Source organism: Sinohyriopsis cumingii, chromosome 4 (genome assembly GCF_028554795.1).
Source record: "Sinohyriopsis cumingii isolate HCF-2022 chromosome 4, ASM2855479v2, whole genome shotgun sequence".
Classification (NCBI taxonomy): Eukaryota; Metazoa; Mollusca; class Bivalvia; order Unionida; family Unionidae; genus Sinohyriopsis; species Sinohyriopsis cumingii.
In genome coordinates this window covers 41,704,290-41,722,280 of record NC_142964.1, presented here as the reverse complement: position 1 = coordinate 41,722,280, position 17,991 = coordinate 41,704,290, and positions in this window count along the sequence as shown.

Sequence of the window (17,991 nt, the reverse complement as noted above, 5' to 3'; positions counted from 1 at the left end):
CGATATTTAAACCATGTTTTCACTACTGTTTTAAATTATAATGTGCTCTTTTTAGAATGAAATACTATTATCAACTGATGATGTTGTCGAGTTTTATTTAAAATCTCTCACTACATACATTATTATCAGTAAAATTTTGACAAAGGTTTGCATCATGAAAATATTCTGTATAACATTCCATACTGCAATAGTAATTTTTATATTCATTTATACCTATATATGAGTTCTTAATTACTAATAATCTTCCGCCACATTCTGCCATTCTGAAATTATTGTAATATTAGATTAAAACAATTCATTGAAAGATCAAAAACAAGTTAACTTACCATGAAAGAAAAAATATATAGAAAAAGTTTAAATCAATATGATAATTTGAAAACAACAAGTTCATGGTAAGGTCATGGTAAGGTCATGGTAAATCTTTCATTGATCACGAGCTGGAAAAGGTACAAAAAACAGCTCTAGAAAGCATATTAAATCTTAATCAATGTATGATCATCAACACTATCGAATTAATTGTCAGATGTAGTTAGCTTAGCTACAACATCTTTGACCATCAAATAGCATTACTCTTGCTACAACATTGTTGGCAGTTGTAATTATCCTAGCTACAACATCTTTGACTTGTAAAATATCTACCCATTAATGATTTGAATAAACTAAAGACTGAGTTTTTAAAAAATAGTCCAAAAAGAATCAAGTGGTTGTGGATACTTCACTGGACTTTTGACATTCATGTCATTATTACCTCCAAAAGCACTAAGCAGGTGCCGATATACCATTGAAACAGATCATATTATACTAAGCAGGATAAGTAAAGCAAAAACTAGTAATAAAGCTAATTAGGTCATCGTTCAATGACGTACGGTAAAATCTAATATGGTATCTCATTAATTAACTGTAACAATTTAAAATTCAACCACGACCGGTGAGACTTACCATGCATGCATAAATTCATAGCCCATCCCTATGTTTATTGTTTGATTAGTCTGCTGCACCCGCCCCCCCCCCCCATTAACTCAGTGCGAAAGAAAGTCTTGAGGGAGGTTGGAAAGGCCTTCTGACATTTTAATATTAAATAATATGTTTCCGGAATCTTAATAATATATTTTGTATAAGTAAAAAAGGAAAAAAGACAAACAAAGCATTAAATAAATTACAGTATGTGTCTTCCTTCTAATTAAAATATGTACCGTATAGTCTTGACAGGATAATGCAACTTTGTATTGTTGGTATTGTGAACACGGTATTGAAATCCCATAGAACGTGTACACCTAACCGTTACGACGTCTCAGGTTTTGTAGGTTACATGGTGCAAGTTCAGTGTTCTTTTTCTCTCACTCCACAGACTTCCTCGAATTCTCTTCCTTATTCATGAGAGAGACAGAGACGGAGCGGTATCAGAAGGAAAGTGCATACGATTTCGGTGAATTGTGCCCCATGTTTAATTCAGTTAGAAGACTGGGATTGTTAATACTTTTCTTATCATTATTGAATTACATCGCTAATAAATCATCACAGATTTGGAGAATATACAAACGACGGCCTATTGGCATATCAAATTGTTTTATACCTACGCTTTAAAAGCCATGATATGTTTCATATATGTGGGATATATATGGAATGGTAAGCACACACACACACACACACAAACACACACACACACACACACACATTCACAACCTTTTTTATTACTGTCACAATGTATACGTTTCTTTAACTGAATCCAACTTGTCAATCACTTATGAACACAGTACATTGGCATAAATAAAAACGACAATCAATCTTATACATTTGTAATTAACATGATTTCCTGATTAACTTGCGGTCAGTCTCCAGGTGCATCGGTCTTCAGCCCGCACTTTCCAGCCGTCGGGTAAAATGTTGCATGCCTTCATGTCCCTCTTGCACACATCCTTGAAACGGAGTGAGGGTCAGCCGACTCTTCTGGTGCCAGTGGCCAGCTGTCCATATAGGATGTCATATGGCAGCCTCCCATCCTCCATGCGTCGGACGTGTCCCAGCTATCGAAGGATGCGTTTGCTTAGCAGGGAGTACATGCTGGGGATACTTTCATGCTGCAGGATCTCGCTGTGTGTGACGCAATCTTGCCAGCTGATTTTTGGGGTGCGTTGTATGCACCGTATATGTAAGGAGATGAGCCGGCGCTCTTGCCTCATGTAGGTGCGCCAGGTCTCATTTCCACATAGAAGGGTGCTGAGAACATAAGCCTGGTAGTCCTGCTATGATGGTTTTTGCCTTTCTAAGCCTTCTGTCTAGCTCCACATCGAGCGAGAGAATGTTGCTGCTGTTTGACCCAAGGTAAGTAACGTTGCTGACTGCTTCCAGGGTGACACAGTCACGTGACTTTTCAGGATTTTCTTGCTGTATGGTAAACCATATAAAAATGTCAAATTTCCCGAGTCATCAAATATCGGTATGCAATTAATTCAAAGACTGCCGACATGCCCTTATTCGCCATTTATCTTCGTACTGTTATGCATATCAATATTGTGTGCTTAAGGTTTGTTCAAGAATGTAGGTTATGCTTTACGATAAAGGTCATTTGAAAACAACATTTTTATCACGATAATAAGCATTAAGCAAGATGTTTGGTCAACTTTAAGCTCAAGGATTGACTTTGTTTACAAATAAGTGAAAGTTTTCATTGGAAACGATGAGTTTTTCCGAAATTACTATTTCTACATAAGTCAGGTAGCTGTATATGAATCAGACATGTTAAACAATTATTCATTCCCTTTTTGATATAATTCTAGAGAAATTACTTAAATCCTTCATTGGAATTACGAAAGTGATCATTGTTGTTTTTGGACAAAATCCCTATTTTGGAGGGAATTCATTCACATACATTCTTTATTATATCAATGTGTGATACATCAAGACATTCAAGACTATTGTAATTTATTGGGAACATTCTACAGTTTTGGACTTATGATGTAACATATCGGAACATTTAGGATTTAATTCATAATACTGTAGTTTCTTTTATAATTTCACTGTGTATTCAAGGGAAAAATGTTTGTTTGGTTTGTTTATTTTATCAACTGTGGTGGTTTCACTTTCTGTTGCATAGTTTGAGATCATAGAATCGTGTCATTACTAATCTAAAACGCATTCAGTGATATATTATATCACGCTGCTATGTTTTCATTGCGATCTAACTCGATAAAGGTTCGAACATTAAACGTAATGTCAGTGAATTATTATTTGTACTTTCCTTTAGTATAAAATTCTGTAGAAAATATTTAAACTTGCCCTGGGTTATCACAAATCCTCTACAGGGTACAAGTCTTTTCCTCTTGAAGCTGCCAATGTGATATTATCTTCATTTTTTCACCATTTATCTTCATACTAATCAAAAACACATTCAGGGATCCGTTACCACACGCTATGATATTTTCATAGTGATCTCATGCATTAACTTTTGTAGCGATGAACTTACTGTCAGTGAACGACGATTCTTGTTTGCCCTCCAAGTTAGCATGACTGGTTTGATACATATTACCAACAGAAACGTAAATGGTGTTGGGCTTGGTCATGGACAGATAGACTGGTTTAGAGAACAATACTCCACAAAAAATTTCGTATTTCGCTATTAGTCCAAGATATAATAAGTAACCCAACATAGTCATGTATCTGACAGAATTTGGGCATCCCACTTTAAGAACCTATTCAGCATACTGGCGTGACTGTTAGGTCTATTTTAAACCTTTAATAGTAAACTTTCTCATAGGGTCAAGATTAAATGAAATTTGCATTACACCGCCTTATCCCTCCACTTATCTGACTTCATTTATCATTTTTTTTTATCCGCTTAGTATTCTACTGTAAACTGTATGTTCCATGTGTGTATTTGTTCAGTTTGTCCTGCTGACACTAATGTCTCCAGAGCAAACGTTAGGTGTCACCAGAAAAGAGGACATAACATGTAATCAAACTGCAAGACTTGTTGTCTGTACATCAGCACATTATAGAACACACAGCTTTGTGATCTTTACAGATGATGGCCGGCTTCATGAAATGAAATTGTCAGTTCTTGCAATTTATTCAGGCATAGTTCCTTTATCTATACTTAGTCTACAACTGCTGCAAGTCTCTAAATAATGAATTTTTCATATCAAATATTATATATATATATATATATATATATATATATATATATATAGAGAGAGAGAGAGAGAGAGAGATTTATGTATGCATTTGCCACACAAGGCCTGAATGCAATACTCACAAAACCCACGTACAAAACATGCCTACCGAAGTCCACGAACAATTCACAGCTCTTAGGGACAGTATCATTTATCTGCGATTTGTTGAGAAGGTACCCTGATGTTATATGGAAACTGATCTGCCTTAGTCCATGTGGGGCTTTGGGGGGTCAGGATGTTTTATATGGATAAAGATTGGAAGTGTGTAAGTTTTATTCATGCTGTCATTTGTCTCAGCTAATATCGTTTGTATAAACTGAATAGGTTTCCTTTCCATAACGTTTTCTGTTAACTTGTATCATATTCTGTTTAGCGGTATTTTTAGAAAAAACATTTAAAGTTTATCTGCTATTTTAAGTAATTTTGGCCCTATTTGACTGCGGAATAGCATAATTTGTACACAATTGAAAGCCTTTCATATAAGGATGCTCATTGCCAATATTTTTGCTAAATATGTATAAAAGGCTTTGAGAACTTTACAATAGCAGTTGTTGACATATGAAGGTCCATACAATAAGCTTACTTAGTCCTACCTCCAGGTGATCAACGAAAACATTTGACAGGAAGTAACCAACATTGATCGAACGAATCCTGGAATAAAGATCGTTCGATATTAATGCAATGACGCTGATGCAACTGGAAATACCGATGAAGATATAAAGGTAAACTTTGAAAAAATTGCTTTAATGGCATATGTGATCAGCAGTTCTACACTAGGTTCGACAAGGGCTGATTATGTCCCCCAAATTAGCAATAAATTAAAATGGATGGAAGAGTATTTGTATGGTTATGTCAAGTCCACTACATATGAACTGCAGCACAAACACGAGATATAATGAAACAGTGTGAAATTAACAGTTCATGTTGTTCCTAAATAGGCATGTGTTTAATAAAAAACGCAGATTTTGTCCAATTGTCTCTATTTGTAGTCTTCAAAAACAAGCATCACATTGGAAAACACCTTCGAGTTTTTGAAAGAAGATGCTTTTTTTCTAACCATCTAGTCCATATGCACTTTTTTACATTTTCTCATTTGAGCCCGTCACAACGGGCGGAAAAATGAGACAAAGTAGAGTACCTTTTGTATGATCGATTTTATTTCTTCATTCTATTTCTGTTGCATTTTGAGGTATTCTTCAGTTATAATCAGAATATTTGGATGTGAGCGGCTAAATCGAGAGGAATCGCATTGAGATATGATATTCACGTCAATAAAAACAAAGCTCATGATATTGCTGTTTTTAAATAAATAAGGTCTGTAAAAATGGAATGTAGGGCCGGCCGCAGCGAATTAGAGGGCCTCCGGCAGTACTAACCGACTTTATAGTCTCAGCTGAGACCGACCTACTTGATCTGAGGTAAAGCAATACAGTCCCTGTGGAGTCATCAATTTCAAACAGACCAGGCTCTCCAAGGAAGGGTATATTCTACCAGCTAGATGAAAACAGACTAGTTGCCCGGATTATTAATAACATCATAACATCTTTATCTAGAACGCGGCAGCTGACAGTTTCTTCAGACGAATCTGACGTGGAAGAATCAGTTTCATCATATGTCCCTGGTGAAGAAGCGGATGGTGAGTGGAATAGGGACTCAACATGGACCACCTTCCTTGCTGTCTCCACCAATTTAATTACAGATTCCTGCTAAGTTAATTAAAAATTAACCAAGCTTTCCTCTGTTTCTCTCTCTCTCTCTCTCTCTCTCTCTCTCTCTCTCTCTCTCTCTCTCTCTCTCTCTCTCTCTCTCACACAAAGCTGTTATATAATGTAGAATGAATACGCGGTACTTTACATCCTTTATGTAGTCACCTAATGCGTATCAAATAAATAAAATCTTAATCACTATGATTCCCCAATATTTAAATAATTTGCCCTTGCAAAATGCCTAGGTCATCAAGAATACTTTTTAATTTATTATTATTGTCCAAACATCGGCTAGGAAGCTCGTGATATATCCACAGTACACATGTACTCCCTACATTCACGTTGTGTTGACATGACCTACATTAACACTTGACCAAAATAATTGTTGACTTGATTTTTCCATGACTCTTGAATAATGAATGAAATTCTGCTCGTATTGTACATGTACTTCCCCATAGCACCAGCATGCCACTGAACTATAAGAATTAAAATATATCATAATCCCAACTGACTTAAATAAAATTATTTTGTAATTTCATAGCTACAAGTAACGGTACATATTTCTAGCTCGAAGGCAACAAAGTTCTAATCTGTTCATCATATCACTCAGCGAAATCGTATAGTCTTCAAGAACAAGGTCGAGGGAAATAATTAGAAGTAATCGATAACTCTCTCACATTGGGAAGCGAAAGTTAACATTCAGCGTTATGCAGAGTCCCACTAAACTTATTTTTTATAAATGCAAGATACATGCATGAAAATATATTTATAGTGTTGACCTATATACCAAACAGAGAGGAAGCACATCTCCCCGTACCCTACATTGTATTATTGATCAAGTAAAGCGAACGTTATTGGTGTTTAAATTAAACATCAACATAACTTCTGCTCGGTCTTTATGCCGACATTATTAAGGTATCAATTAATACATACAAGGAATTATAATAAAAACAAAGTATACAAACATTAAAACACATATCATATCATAAGACTCGTATTTATTAAAATTGACAAATTACCTACAATAAAATGCTGCCATTTATGCCAGAGTACAATGTTATGTATATTTAATTGTATGTTTAACTATTTACCATGATGGAAAGTTGTAAGAGGAATATTTTTATAATTACCTTTTTTATATGATTGTAAGTTGTAAATAGAACATTTATTCAACAATTAAGTTCCTACATTATAGATCCAGTCTTAGTTACAATCATTTGAATTACTAAACTTCATTCACTTTTATATGACTTTGGATTAATTTGAACTCATTCGAAGATATTTTGGACTGCATTATTGTGTTACATCATGACATTCAAAACTATTAGATTTAGACCTGCGATGCGACATTTGGTTTTATCTGGAATTTGAGTAGCTTTACGTTTCTAAAGAATTTTCACTTTCAATTGTCTAGAAATATAATGCTTTATACTATTATTCAACTTGTTGATTTCCCCTCTTTCTGTTACATAGTTTAAGATCTACAGTCGTAACAAAATTTAAATATTACATGGACGTTATGGACACTACAAAAAAGTGGCATTACAGATAATAAGTACATAATATGCAATGAATGACATAAACTGCAAACCTGACATATACGTGGCGTATGATTGTTAAAGCAGGGGCATCGTAGTTTGTACCTTATAAAAATTATTAACAAGGTATTATATTGACATATCTAAAACTTGTTTAGTAGAAAGCATCATGTGACATACATGTTACGTAATATAATTCACTTGAATCAGGAAATAAATTATAATTACAGAACAAACACCTACAAGATGGATTCTTCAAATTACTTACTAAGACGTGCTAACGACTAAGAAGATTTTCACCACTGAAACTCCTCGGAAGTGAGTTCAACAGTTTCACCAAAGAGACTAATCAAATATTCAAATACCTTCACGTTACTTTTTCCTTTCTATGAGACAAAACAACTGGTACAATTGAACTTAGCATTGTTGTTCTATGCCAAGTGAAACCAATATATCTCTCCTGGATATTTTCAATTTACAGAGTAATAATCTCCGCACTAAAATGCCATTACAAATTAGAATAGCTAAAGGTGGACACGTTGAATGATTTGTAAATGGTAAATCTATGCATGTGCTTGCATGTTCTTTGAACAGCAATACAGTATTCTGATAACCATTTACAAAACCAATAATCATGCCATATGTTCTCACGATGATCTTCTAATCACAGTGAAAAACGTATACTGCAGTGGTATGGGTATGTCTCACGATCATCACGACTTTCCAAGACAATCCTCCAAGGCACTGTACAAGGAAGAAGAGAGGCTGGCAAAGAAGGAGAATTCAAGAGTGGACAGACTAGACATAGAGCGACTCATTTAGAAAGAAGAAAATTCGAGAGGAATGGAGTAAGCTGGTAGTTCGGTCTTGTGCGGTGCCCCAACGGTCAACCAGACTACGGGACTGATGATGATGATGATGATGATGATGATGATATATATATATATATATATATATATATATATATATATATATATATATATATATATATATATATATATATATATATATATATATGGATAGAGATGCATTGGCATAATATTCATATCCCTGGATCATCTATTGTGTATTGGATGGAGATGGATTGACATGAAATGTGTATATAATGAACCAATGACACCATGGACGAACCAAATCACAATGAGATATGGGGAGACTATAACATACTAGAACAATACATAAGTAATCTACTTGACTAATGACGATTTTTTAAATATTAAATTGAAGAAACAAACCCTGAAAGTAACAAGTGTGTCTGATTAAGAAAGAGAGAAAAATCAAAATAAACTGACATGCAGTATAGCAAAAAACGAAGTAGATTTAATAATTGTTCTCCAACGACATAAGTAATATGCTAGATCTCATATAACTGCACAGAAACGTAAACTGCAAATGTATGCTAGGAAACACTAGATCTATCTATATCATATTACAGCTACCAAGCAAAAACATTAAATCTGATGCGCTGCGATTTCAGTGTTGAAATATCTTTTTGCCAGCAGAAAGTATATTTTAATGGTCTTTCATTGAGGTGTAAGGATTATACAGATGCATGAAGGTACTTTAATAGGACAATTGTATCACATCGACTGGATTGAGACGCATACACGCCTAGTGAGATGACTTGCTGTCACGTACCCACTAGATATAGCTCTACCTATCAAAGTCCTACTTTTAATACATGCCATTAAAAACGAAACATTTACCTTACTGGAACGACCATTGACATTACTGGGTTGTTAATTGGTAATTATGTACAAATATGCTGTCATGTTTCGGCGCACGCAACACTTTTGTCCATCTTTTTTCTTGGTATCCATATCAACAGTGTAAATTCTCCCTTGTCGTGGTGACTTTAGTTGATGCACATAGTTGGTTGTGAAGAGTTTAATTCTTCTTGTTTCCAAACTTAGGTTCGAAAGGCCTGGTACACAAGGTTTTGCCAACGCGACTGACTACGATTTTGGTCACGTTGTAATGCTGAAATTCGAAAGGATTTTCCTTGTACTTTCCGTTGAAGGGGCTGAATTCTTGACAATACCAACGATTAAACGCTTGGGTAACTTTCCTTGGAACAGATGATCTTCGATCATGGATCGCTGTCCAGCGGGAATGGTGAAAGTTTTCACAAGTTTGAGGAAAAGAAGAAGACGTATGCGATGCCCTCTATGTTAACGGAATGATGTTAACATAAACCCAAAGGCCCTTTTCAGGGCCACTCATATGCCTCGAAAAGAAATTACTTTCATGCCTCCCGCCAATTTTTCTTTTAATGTTGTATAAATGTTTGTCTCTTGTCTGTGTTATCTCTGTACACCCGCTCTTTGTTCAGTACTGTGACGTAACCTCCCCATGTTGCCACATTGTTACCAATCTCCCCTATCGTGACGTCAGACGCTACACCAACTCCTTGTCCGTAAACAGACCCAATAGACCCATGTTCAATTCCCCTTGAGGCTATAATGGCGGGACCTGTTTTAGGCCATAGTGCCCCAGGGGGGTGTGTAATGCTAATTCCAATTGAGGCTATAAATCTTGAGGCTATAGTGCCCCAGGGGGGTCCGTAATGTATTTTCCATTGAGGCTATAGTTCCCCACTTCACTACTTATAGAGTTGTTACATTCTGCTCGGTAGGCTGCTGACTTTTGTCTTCTTCGTGGGTCGTAGTAGGACGGCTACATGTTAACTGGGTCTGCATAAATTGCTCCCGCTGTAACTGCATTTTACCCCTCTATGACCAGGCCCGGCCCTATGATGTGCGGGGCCCAAGGCAGCATGCGGGGTCCAAGTCAGCCAACGATGAGCGATGGGCACCAAGCAAAACAAATGCTTTGCCTGAAAACACAGGGCCCAAGGAAGTCGCCTAGTTCGCATGGTCTTAGGGCCGGGTCTGTCTACGACTCCTGGGCGGTTTTCTCGCGTCATTTTCTTTATTCTCCCATATTAAAAGCACTGTCCTACTATTTGCCTGCGCTTTTAAGATCCAACCGGAGGCCACTAAGAGGACAAGGCCTATTAGTGCACTCAACGCCTGGGCGGGAATCATCGCCGTCGCTAGCTCCGTTGCTGATTGCATATCTTACATATTGTTCTGTTCGCTGCAGACTGTGAATGCAAATCGAATGAATGGTCAGACTCAATTAATCAATCAAAAATAATTATAGTCGCGTACGCAACTAGGTTCTTTTACGACTTGTTTATTTCTGATGGTCAGGATATTTAATTGGTCGGGGTTGTGTGAATTGTGCCACTACAACCCCGCATTTATGTGTGAATGTCACACTTCTTAATTATGCTGTCCTGAAGTGGCTAAGAAGGAAGGCACCCAGCAGAAGGCGAAAACGTAACAGCCCCAAAACGTCAGCTCGTACTTTTATAATCAACTCACGTCCAGTTAGACTAATGGACAATAAGTGTACCCAATAATGTGTAAGCCACCTGTGCAATTAGCCAAATTTAAAAAGTCAGTGTTTTTTAAAAAAAACGATTCATTTATTAAGGTCTGATTTTGTATACAAAGTGAACTTTAGTTATCCAGAATAATTCCAATCATGTGCGAGTCTTAGCGACTCGTAAATTTTAGATCACACAATTTTAACTCATAGTATTGTAATTTTGATGGCGGTATGTAAAGGATCAAATCAGAGTGTAAAAGAGAAATTATGAAAAGAGGTTTTTGAAATCCAAATTGAAAATCTCACATATTCAAGCAATGATAGCAATCGTAATTCTTGTTTTCTTCTTTTTGACTGCTTTATGTAGTACAGACATCTTGCTAGACTGGCTAGCTGCTCCGGTATATGACGGTTTCCATATCTTGTTTATCTGGTGACAGCACTGGTCTTGCTTCCCCCTCCCCCCTCTTTTTAGGTGACCGCCTAGCGACTACTTCCCTCCCTTTAACCTCCTATGGCGCTCTATCATTCTTCAGTTCAGCTAGAATTCTTTTCCGCTGGTTAACATACTTCTGCTTCTGGTAGAGCAAAGTTTTCACTGGCTACCTTATATTTATGTAGGCTGCCTCGTGTTAACAGCTTTCTTCCGTCTCTCTGAGCCAGTCCGGTGAAGTTATCCTAGTGAAGGGTAGTTCAGCTGTAGCAGCATATTCTTTGTTCTGTGCTTAATGGCCACATTGTTTGTTCTATGATCCTATGTGCACGTTGATTCTGCTTTTTCCGCCTACGCCTTATCACTGCGCTCCCGGTATCGGTCCTGCTTGTTTCGTGTCCACCGCCTGAACGTGAATGTGAATCGAATCAATGGTCAGACTGACTGACTGACTGAGGTTTGATTAACGTCGCTTGCGCACATAGTGCATACGCGACAATTGAAACTCCGCAATAGCGGACTTAATTAATTGTTTGAGAGGGACGGAAAAAGAGCCTCATCACCAAATTTTTAATGCACTCACTGAGTGCTTTTTATTTCAGTGAACCGGTCGCGAGACAAAAAAGTCCCAATCGACCTGTATGAAGGGCTGTTATGAGTAGGAATGGACCCAACACACACTCATGCTATTAAAATGCCTGTTTACTGCAGTATGAGACGTCGAGTTTGATTGGGCAATTATAATATCACGTCACTCCGGTTCCGTGCGTACACGCTCTTCGGGGCACCTGATTTTAGACGAGTGAGAATCGGCTGAAATACTTGTCTTTTAATGTCCGAGTCGGCAGGGAGGAGAGGGAAACGTAGGAGACGCCAAACGCCAACAGGAACGTACCTGGAACGCAAAAATTTAAATTGTCAAATTCAAACCAGTTGTCTATTTAGTGAGTATTCCCTATTACCAATTTTGTGTTAGCCACAATTGCAATTAGATTCATGAATTTAGTTTTATTTTTTCCTGTTTGATTTCATTTTAAAATTACATAGTGTACATATTTTTTTAAGCCAATCGTCTAGGTCTGAGAAACCATTACAATTTCTTTTAATTTTCAAGTTAGGTGTTGTGGTTATAATTTAGAACGGTGGTCAAAGGATCATAATAGATTATCAGTTGTATTATCGAGTAGAAATGTCAAGCCAATTTGAAATTTCTTAATAAACTGGCAATTTAAGGGCTGTTTTACGTAGAATCCAAATGATACCACTTATCGATTAAAGAAACTCTTCAGATCTTGAGGTACCACCCATTTGTATCTAGGTCGACCACTAGGATATTCTTCCTTCATAACCTCAATCAAGGTTAGATGTTCATCTGAAAACTCATGCACGGTTACGAAATCAAGTTGAAGGTAGTTCTGTATTGCCCGGCAAACACACCAGGCTAGTGGTATTGGGCATTGGATATGTTTGTCCCCCAAAACTTTCATGTTGTTGAACGCTCTTCTAAATCTATTATTTGTTGTTTTATTTTTAGATATTTCGAGCCCATTCAAAACTTTCATATCCTCGATGGATTGGATTGCGGCCGCTTTGTCATGGTAGAGATTTCCAATCCCCAGTTTTGTAGCTGTAGCATAAAGATGTTGATAAATTTCCTTCCAATCTTGATCATCGGCAACTGGTAGATTGGTAGATAATGGGTTAGAATTACTAGGAGCGTTCGTATCAGGACTCTGAGGCGTCGGAACTGCCAGTTTCTGTTTTTCCTCCCCTTTATCCTTCATAACTACTGGTGTTGTTTTTATTGGACTCCTCTTAGCTTGCAGCCTAGTGACCCTGGGTTGAATGTTTTCCACAGTTGTTGTTGGTGGTGGTGGTGGTGGTGGCGGCAGGCATGGTTGTTGTTGTTGTTTTTCTTGTTTTTCTTGAGGAGACTTCGGGATAACTTTAATTTTGCTCTTTACCGATGATGCAGCTTTGCAGAGTGAGTCGTTGAACTATGGGAAGCGGCGACAGGTGGTATCCCCTCCCTAGTCTGTGTTCCACTCACCTCCATACTTGGTGTCTGTTTCTCCCTTTCAGCACTTTTATCCCGTCTGTCCTGTCGTGGTGGTTTCCCTTCCCTTCCTCTTCTAATTGGTCTTCCATGGCTGCTTCTTATATCTCTTGTATCTTTTTCATAATTTTTGTCCAATATCAGAAGTCGAGTAGTCATGGTCAGACTGGCGACCACACCACTTTATATGTATCAAGAGCGAACGCGATGGAAAACATCTTAAGGGATTAACAGGAACACCATAGCTGGCATGCCCCATAGGAATAGAGAGAGGTGAAAGAGCATATATTCATGAAAGCGTCAATTCAAAAACAACAGACACCATCTTTAATATTAGAAGAATCAAGACCAAGAGACACTTGCGTTTTCTTTCTGGTATATTCTCTCCCTTTAGAAGTTACAATACAATTTCACAACACATTATCAAACGTTCATTTGCTTCTTCTCTCTCTCTCTCTCTCTCTCTCTCTCTCTCTCTCTCCTTTTTTCATTTTTTTTAATTTCTGTACTGCCACAGGTTTTTCCTCTTCTTCACTTTCATCTTCTCGTCTTCTTTTCTTATATGTCTCTACTGGTATGGGTTCTTCATCCTTTTCGCAGCGTTCTTTTTCATTTTCATAAGCCCTCTCCTCCTCCTCTTTATTTGATCAGTTCTCTTTTTTCTTAGAGCAGTCTGAAGACCAGTGTAATTTCTCCTGACAATGATAACGGGTATCTTGACCTTTGTCTCTCTTTACTCCTGTCTTGCTTTGAAGTTTTGGATATTCTGTAGCCCATTGTCCTTTCTCCTGGCAAATATAGAAAGTATCTTGACTTTTTTTATCGAGAGGAGTAGCCCGTCTTCTTCTCTGAAGTAAATTCTTGAATCAGTCTCTCTAAATGTCTGGTCGCCACGGCGGTCTCTTGAGTCAAATCTCTGACCGGAAGAGTACGTTTTGTGCACTTTTTACTTGCTGCATGAGACACCTTGTCAAAATAAATTTTATTTAAAACAAGATTAAACGGTTTCATTGAGAACGTAGAAGAAAGTAAGAGTCAACATCGCACTGTATCGCCTCTCTCTCGCATGCACACACACAGATAGATAGAGATAGATAAATAGATAGATGTATAGATAGATATAGACAGACGGGCAGTGAGAGAGACAGAGAGATGGAGGGGCAGAGAGAGAGAGAGAGAGAGAGAGAGAGAGAGAGAGAGGCAGATAGAAGAGGATGAGAAAAAGACACACATTAGAGAAAGACACAGAGACAGCAAATGGCATCAATATGACTCAGTAGCCTAGGGAGTTATATTTCGTTCCAAGTAGGAATCGAACACATTTTGAGAGTATAGCAGCTATCGTCTAGTCTTTGCACATGCGATCGAAAATGTTTGTTTTCATATCATAATGGTATTGCCTTCGCCATATGAGAATTATGTAGCTTGTATAAACATGTTCTACTTAATATCTATCATGTGTTGGCATTTTTGTTGATATGGGATGACAGCTTATTCCGACAGTCAACAAACATTTTAAACTACTTTATTTTGAAATGTGATTGATGACGTTAATGATAAACAGGCAAAGTCAAAATATGGAGAAAATACATTATAAATATGACACAAATTGAATTAGTTAGTAAGTTCACATATAATATATTTTGAAATCTTAATATGTATTTGTCTGTTTTATACATTCACATATATATTTACATCTAAACATAGTAGCTAACTGCTCTCTGGTTATCTCGTTCTCTGATATAGGTAATGAGAAAAGCAGCAATGAGCTGCAAGCTGGAATTAGACTGCAACATTTACTCACACAAAAACTAGCATTTGGTAAGATTTAGTCTATACAAATGTTGTGACTATTAAATAAGCCGTTTTTATTTTCACTATCTAAATCAGCATGCCCAGGCAGCCCTATCTAAATCAGCATGCCCAGACAGCCCTATCTAAATCAGCATGCCCAGGAGGCCTTATCTAACTCAGCATGCCCAGGCAGCACTATCTAAATCAGCATGCCCAGACAGCACTATCTAAATCAGCATGCCCAGACAGCATTATCTAAATCAGCATGCCCAGGCAGCCCTATCTAAATCAGCATGCCCAGGCAGTACTATCTAAATCAGCATGCCCAGGCAGCCTTATCTAACTCAGCATGCCCAGGCAGCACTATCTAAATCAGCATGCCCAGACAGCACTATCTAAATCAGCATGCCCAGACAGCATTATCTAAATCAGCATGCCCAGACAGCCCTATATAAATCATTATGTCCAGGCACTACTGTCTAAATCAGCATGCCCAGGCAGCCTTATCTAACTCAGCATGCCCAGACAGCATTATCTAAATCAGCATGCCCAGACAGCACTATCTAAATCAGCATGCCCAGACAGCCCTATATAAATCAGCATGCCCAGGCAGTACTGTCTAAATCAGCAGGCCCAGACAGCGTCATCTAAATCAGCATGCCCAGGCAGCAATATCTAAATCAGCATGCCCAGGCAGCATAATCTATGCCCTCATTCAACAAATGATATTCTGAAATTGAATTGTCCTGTGCAAAACGCACATTCAAACAGTACAGATGGATTAAATTCAGCTGCGGAAGCCTTAACCTACAATAGCAGTTGAAAATCAACGCTATAAAATATAACAGTTTCAAATATAAAATGTTACATAAGAAAGCCTTGCTAAAGCTGAGAAACAAATTAGCGCATCAGGAGAAATTTAAGTTGATTTCAAACTAACTGAAGATTGGGAGTGCAAAATTGGACAGTTTGTTAAAAAAACTTCATGCCATGGAGTCAAGCTTGAGATGATATCTAATGTTGCAGGGAATCCAATAAAGGGAGGCAGAACTAATTGATAATGATCTCGAAGAGATAATGTGTGTGTGTATGTGTGTGTGTGTGTGTGTACGAGTGTGTGTGTGTGTGTGATTTGGATTTTTAACGTAGCTTTAACAATTTTTCAGCCATATCGCTACCATATATGCAGTGTGGCTGTTTGTTGTGATGCCTAGCACTGGGGCATCATGCCGCAGACATGAAGCATGATGTTCCACCCAGTCAAAACATCCTGACACCAGGCCGACCAGTCCTAACACTAACCTCTTAATGCTGAGCGCCAAGCGAGGGAGCTGTTAGTACCATTTTTGTAAGTCTTTGGTATGACTCAGCCGGGGATCGAACCCACGACCTCTCGCATCCGAGGCCGATGATCTAACCACTAGGCCACCAGAGCGGTTCTCGAAGAGATAGACAATGACATAAAAAAAGAGCTAACCACGGGAAAAGGAATAGATATTACAGAGTACACTTTCCGTAACCAATATTAAAATCGTTTGACCTCTGGGCAACATTAATTTTAGGACCGCTCCAGTGGCCTAGTGTTTAGCGCATCTGTATCGGATGCTGGAGGCCGCGGGTTCGAACCCCGGCTGAGTCATGCCAAAGACTTATAAAAATGGTACTAACAGCCGCCTGGCTAGGCGCTCAGCATTAAGAGGTTAGTGCTAGGACTGGTGTCAGGATAATGTGAGAGGGTGGGAAATCATGCTACATGTCTGCTACAGGATGCTCCAGTGCTAGACATCACTATAAACTGCCACACTGATAAACACCGTAGCGATATGACTGAAACATTTTTAAAGCTACGTTAAATTCCAAAATACACACACACACGAGTTGAAATATTAGCTCTAATCGATGCCATCGATTTCGAAGACGACATAAGCGAGCCTGAATCAATGTCCTCTACTACTGTCACAAAACCAAGAGTGTCATGATTCAGCCCAAACGAAATTCGTTTGTCCCCTGAATTAATGTCACATTTGAGAGACACAAAAATGCCCTTCCAGAAAAGCGAGATCGTTACAGCAAACAACGATTTACTGATGGAAGAAAAAAAATCTTTCTACAATTTTTAGGGTTGTAAGTTACGGAAAAAAATTTACATGACGAACGGAACAGTTCACCTAATTATGGTGACAACCGATCACAGGTTTGGAGAGGAAAAGATACCATTAGGATATCAATCAAAATCATTACGGCGGAGAGAGAAAGTGTGTGCGTGTGTGTGTGTGAGAGAGAGAGAGAGAGAGAGAGACAAACAGACAGACAGACAAACAGATAGAGAAAGAGAGAGACTTAGAGAGAATGTAATTCTTACTTTCAAAATACCACGACATTTATGTTGGTATGGTATATTTTCCTTACAAAATTTCAAAACGTATGTCTCCTTTAAATAATTACTCCTACAGGGAAAACACACCATTGTAAAATAAAACAATAGTGAACTGGAGATAAATGCTACTAAAATAATTATTTTTGAAAACGTCGATTTACAGTTCTCACAAAATATTACATCCTAACATGCCGTGATGAATTTCGCAATAAGACTAAAGTAGTTTCCATGAGTCGCCCATGGTGCGATTGTTTGTGCGTTAGTTTTATTGCTTATAGAGTGAGTAGTGGTCAGGTACAAAAAAAACCCACGTCTAATCTTCTCGCTGTGCGCATGACAACTGAAACCATTCTGAAGCTTGGCGGAGGAAACTATCGGTCAGCCAGTGAAGTCACAATGAGTGACGCATTGTTTGGTTCTAAATTCAAGGCAGGTAGTGTATTGGTCAGGCGCAGAAAAACAAGTCTGACCTTTTCAATGTGTAAAGAGCGACTGAAGCTGATTCGAAGCTAAGGCAGTAGA